The 5,822-nt window shown below is 43.4% G+C and overlaps 1 long non-coding RNA gene across 1 annotated transcript; it reads right to left on the minus strand.

Annotated features, from left to right (window-relative positions):
- Nucleotides 1–447: 447 nt before the first annotated feature.
- Nucleotides 448–1,056, minus strand: LOC120582058 (uncharacterized). Its single transcript, XR_005647446.1, has 2 exons — nucleotides 836–1,056; nucleotides 448–691 (listed from the first exon to the last, which is right to left on the minus strand). It is a non-coding gene; the product is annotated as an uncharacterized LOC120582058 (long non-coding RNA).
- Between the last annotated feature and the right edge of the window lie 4,766 nt (nucleotides 1,057–5,822).

Here is a 5,822-nt window from a genome sequence, read left to right on the forward strand (position 1 = left end):
TTTTATTATAAATTAAAATTTTTTTTTCTTTAAAATGCTGTTTTTCACATCCCTCGGTAAGGCCTCATGACTGGTCATGAGGTGTGAATGATTTAGGAGGGGTTGAGGCTTCTGGAAGCCACCCATCATCAGCCAGAGGAATCATTTTAATCAACCATGTCATTCTTCTGCTCAATACTATCCATGTGCTTCCCATATAAACCCCAGCCGCTACCATGGCCTGTGAGGCCTGCACACCCAGGCCCTGCCTCTCTTTCTGAATTTATGGCTCCTTCACTCACCACAGTGTGGCCACGCTGGCCTCTTTTAGTTTTTAATTTGTCAGTTCTTCAAATATGAAAAACTTCTAAAATCAATTATGGCTATCATTTGTTGCATACCTCAAAACTTAATGGCTTAAACAACAATCATTTATTTCACTCACGCATCTGCAATTTGGGCCGTGTGTGGTCAGGGCTGGAGGGGAGAGGGGGTGGGGCTCGTCTCTGCTCTGCAGGCTGGGGCAGTGCATCTGAGCACCGGAGGACCTGCTTCCAAGAGGAGCCCCTCAGATGGCTGGGAAGCAGGCCCTGCTGTCAGCTGGGAGCTCGACTGGGCTGGGGGCCAGAAGCCTTGATTTCCCTCCTCGTGAGTCTCCCCATGAGGCCTCTGTTTCTGCAGAATATGGTCTTCGTGTTCCAAGGGGTAGAGCCTGGAGAGAGAGCCCATAGGAGCAGTGTCATCCACCGTGACCTAGCTTTGGAAGTCACCAGTGTCACGTCTGCCTCATTCTGGTCATCGAGGCAGACACAAAGTTGTACCCAGGGTCAAAAGAAGAAGCATAAATCCCACCTACCTCTTGATAGGGACTGACAAAGGTCTGGAAGAGTCAGTGGGACCGAAAATATTGTCACAGCTATTTTTAGAAAATACAGTCTTCCATAACAGCCTTTACTGATGTGTGTGTGTGTGTGTGTGTGTGTGTGTGTGTGTATGTGTGTTTAAATCCTGTATGTATATGAACACTAGATAATAAGCTCTCTCTAAAAGTAACAGTCTTTTCTTATGTGACTGACTGCATACTCTAGGATTTCTAGCACAGTATTTTACAAGGAGCTAATGTTTAATTTTCACCTGATTTTATGTGAGTCATAAGATACTCATGGTTGGACAAACAATTTTTAAAGAATTAGAACCCCCAGATGCATCTTATCTTAAAGTCACACTGTGCAATTTTGTCTTTCTTGGATTATTCAGGAATCACTTTAGAACCCTACAGTTCTTCCAGGTCAATGGGACGAGTTTCAACCATTACATTCAAAGAAAATGTAAAATGCTGATCCTTTACACTTCCTGTCAGTATGTTTCGAATGGAAATAAGAAAAGTGGAGTCTTCCCTTTAGTGTACTGATATCTTTAGTTAACACACTAGGACTCTACTGTGATAGACTCGGGATTCAGAAGAGAAACTACAAGCCAAGCCTTGAGGTCAAAGGACACAGTATCTAAGATTTCATTCTGCCTAAATCAGATGATAATATTTCAGAAATTGTAAACACTTAAAGTATTGATAAAATGGATCATCGAGCTTGCTTGGACCTTTCAATGTGGTGGAAAGTTTGATAAAGACATGTGCAGTAAACATAAAAAGAAGCAACCGTCCTACATATTTTATTCAAAAACGTTGAAGCACCACATTAAAAGATTACAGGAGCATTCCACTGTGAGTTTTCTCACATTGGAACTGAAAAAAGGGATTATTCTTGAAATAATTGCAAATAAATTAATTAGTTCAATAAATTTTCTTGTATCAAAAACAGGAATAAAGAATGGTAACAACTACATTCCTATCAATAAATACCCTAAACGGAAAAGAATTAAGTGCTCCAACCAAAAGATAGAGTGGCTGGAAAGATAAGAAAACAAGACCCCTACGTATGAAAAAGAAGGGGATGGAACAAGATATTGCTTTGATGGACCTAGAAGATATTTAAGTCAGACAAAGGTAAACACTATATGATTTCACTTATATGCAGAATCTAAAGAATAAAAAGAACAAACTAATTAAAAACAGACTCACAAATATAGTGGACACTTTGGTGTTGGACAGAGAGGAAGGGGGTTTGAGGGGCTGAGAGAATGGGGTAAAGGGCTAAAGAAGTACAAATTAGTAGCTGCTGGATGGTCATGGGAATGGGGAGCACAGCCTAGGGAATGCAGTTAGCATTAATGCAGGGCGGAGGGTCAAGGGAAGGAGGGAGCAATTGAGGGGATCATTTTATTAACTATATAGATGTCTAACCAATGTACTGTATACTTGAAAGTAAATTAAAAAAATAATTTAAAAAAATAAGCTTTCTGCATTCCCATGAAGTCTTTCATGAACTCTCAAAAGTACATGGAACCTGATGAAAGGCAATTGCTTAACTATAAATTATATTTCCCTACTACTTTGTCTTTGGCTAAATAAAAGCAGGGTAATATGTTTGAATGATTAAAAGGTCACCCAGACAGGGTGATAATGTGTTGAAAACCAGAGAAGAGATGACAGTTCTGGGTCAGCAATCCAGAAACTAGCTGTGCCTTGGTCCTGGGGCGGGATCTCCACGTTCTAGCTCTGTTACTGGGGTGCTGTTTGGCCTTGGGCAAGCCCCTGCCCTTCCAAGCCTCAGTTTCCTCTTTTATAAAACGGGCGCACTTGCCTGTTTCAGAGATTGGTGTGAGGAGCTGAAGTCTAGGGCCTGCACACCTGCTTTGGTCTCACACTTGACCAAGATCAGAATACGCTGCTGGGCACTGGCCCGAGCTTCTGCTCCAGCAAATCTGGGGTGGAGCCCAAGAATTTGTGTTTCTAACACGTTCCGAGGTGCTATTGGTTTGGGATCACCCTTTGAAAAACATTGGTCGACATCACACCAGGCTGGTTGATGACTCTGCCTGGCGCGTGTGTATGCCTTCTCTTCTTGTAAGGGCATCTAACGTGTTGGATTAAACGGTCACCCTACTCTAGTGTGACCATGTGACCTCAACTTACATCTTAATCATATCTACAAAGACCCTCTTTCCAAATAAGGTCACATTCTGAGGTCTGGGGGTTAAAACTTCAACATACCTTTTTGGGGGACATAATTACCAATAACACCCTCCATCTCCAGTGAAAGCTTCAGCTGACCACAGCCCTGGCTGTCATCTTGACGGCAGCCTCATGAGAGACCTTGAGCCAGAACCACCCAGCGAGTCTGCTTCCAGATTTTTGATGGACAGACACCATGTGTTAGTCGTGTCCGTGATTGCTGTAAGCCACTAAGGCTGGAGGTAACTGTGTGGGAACAGGCAGCTAATACAAGGAAGGAGACTTGGCATTGAAAGACTGAAGGCCTCCACAGCAGTCCTGCTCACAGATCCTCATGTCACATCAGCATTTGTTTTCGATCTGGACATTTTTGCACGACATTTCATACTAGTAAAACTTTTTTAAAAAGTTCTGCAATGTATAAATCCATTTCGTTGAGAAAACATTTATTTAGTTTGAGCAATTCTGAATTTCAATTGCAAATCCAAGCGGCTGAGTCACCATTGTGCCTCTCTGAGCAGAGCTTGGGTGCCAGGCCACCACAGAGTCTACCGACCTGCATTCTGACTGGCTGGTCTTTGGCCAGGTGCCTAATTCTGGTCCAGTGTGCAATGGTCACAAGCTACTAAGCAGGGCTACCTGTGGGTAAGGGGTGGCCCAGGTGGGTTTCCCGCAGCAGGGGCTACCTCCAGGCTCGCCCCTCAGGCATGAGGGCCGAACGATCTGCATGCAGGGCATGGTTTGCCTCCTCTAGAAACAGGCCTTTTTTAAGTGCAGTGTGAACACAGCTCATTTGTCTCTCACTTCCTCTGTGAGGAAAACCACAGACAGGCACAGCTGCACCTACATGAGAAACCGCATGAACCAAGCCACTTCCCCCAAGTCTGATTCAACCAAAAATACATTTGATTTCTTGCCTGTGTTATAGTCAAGACTGCCATTTGCTTCCTGAATTTCAGGATCACAGTTGACAAAAACATATCGCAACCATGAGTCATAGGTGCATTTTTTTTTTCCTGGAAATGATTTATTTTACTCATGTTCCTCTCCTCCACTTCGCTCTGCCATCTGGCAGCTACTTCTTTTGATTGTAAAAATCATTTCGTTTCACCACCATTATTTAGTTCTCCCCTCATTTCTACTTCATGGGCAGATTGTTCTGAATTGTTGGTAGAAAGTAACTCAGGAAAAGTTCTAGGAGTTCTGCTCAGGAGGACAGAATGCGCATTCGGCAGGCGCTTCATAAATGTTTATTGGGTGAAGTAGTTCCCCCAAGACTGTATTTAGGACCAGACCCTCTGTCTCTTTCTCAGGCTGATTTCAATCATCTTGGCATGAGGAACAAAATGCATTTTTAAGATAATTTCTGTTTCTCTGGGGCTTGGGGCAAGGAAGCTAAAGGGGTGGCTGACAACCACACCAGGAGCCACATGCTGCCTGCCGGCTCACTCCCCAGGGAGGCGAGCTCTGCTCTCTGGTGGGAGAGGTCCCACTCCCACCCCAGGAGGACTTCCCAGGGCTTCCTCAGGAATCCGAGTTGTTCCTGTGTATTCCCTGAAGATGTGATTCATTCCAGGCCTTTGCGGGCTGGTGGGCAGTGAGTCAACAGGGACTTGGCTTCTTTCCTACATGGATTATTCAGTACACATTCTATGAATGAGAAAACTGGGGCATTACAAGGTTTAAACAAATTGTCCAAGGTCTTCCTGGTGCAAGGTTAACTGTGAGACCAAGGCAATAAACCTGGAGAGTCTGATTCTAGGATCTGTGCTCTTTATTATCCTGCCTAAAAGCCAGAAAAAGTCCTGGACTTTGCAGGGGAGTGGGAAATAAATTTCATTTTTTAACCTTATGTAATTATATATGTATGCATATACTGTTTTCAAAAACCTAATTTAAAGAGGGGATAAAACTAAATAGTCACAACATTGACTAGACAAGCCACAGGTGACTAATTATCCATGCTCTTTAAAAATTTTACACTTTAATGATTGGAAACAGTTACTAGGCAGAGTCAAAATGATGCTGAAATGTCAGTTACAAATAATTCAGAAATCAGTGGCCTAACAATGTCTTTACACACAATATGATTTTGCATCTAGAATGAATATGGTGAGCTCCTTACTCTGTACCAGATAGGTTCTCCAAAAACACCTGTTGGGTGATTAAATCACTAATGACTAAAGCAGGCCAACCTCTGTGGCAGGTATCCCATCTTCTCTTCAAGAGGTGGGCTGCCTCTCTGCAAAAGGAAGGCCCTCCTGGGGGCGAAGTAGATTCTACCAGCATCATTCTGTCCTGCACAGTTGGGCAATCATAAGGCTCTTGCCCAAAGCTAGTGTGATTTATTAAGGTCTCTGGAATCCCTAGATGAGACACGTTGTGCAGAAAGAATCCTATTACTCATACCTTCCCACTGCTGCCCCTCTCTTCAGCACTTTTTTCCAACCCCCCCTCTTTCCAGTTATTCCAAGCTCTGCCTGACACATTCCGTTTACTGAAAGGCAGATATGAGAAAAACTTCCCTTCTGTTTTTAAAGCTGCTTCAAGATCCATGTTTCTGGTGTTGTTGGTGGCTCTGGTGTTATCACTTCATCTGAATAGACTTCTGGTCGATCAGCATGGAAATGGGCCCCTCGGCAGCCATTTCTAATGCAGCTTTTGCTCTGAGTTTGTTTCTTCCCTTAGAAAATGTTGGAGGCTTGTGAAATACTTGTATGTCTTAGGTGTCACTGATCAACAAAGAACAAGAAACATATAGACACACACC

The sequence above is a fragment of the Pteropus medius genome, unplaced genomic scaffold, assembly GCF_902729225.1.
Source record: "Pteropus medius unplaced genomic scaffold, Ma_sr-lr_union100, whole genome shotgun sequence".
NCBI classification, from domain to species: Eukaryota; Metazoa; Chordata; class Mammalia; order Chiroptera; family Pteropodidae; genus Pteropus; species Pteropus medius.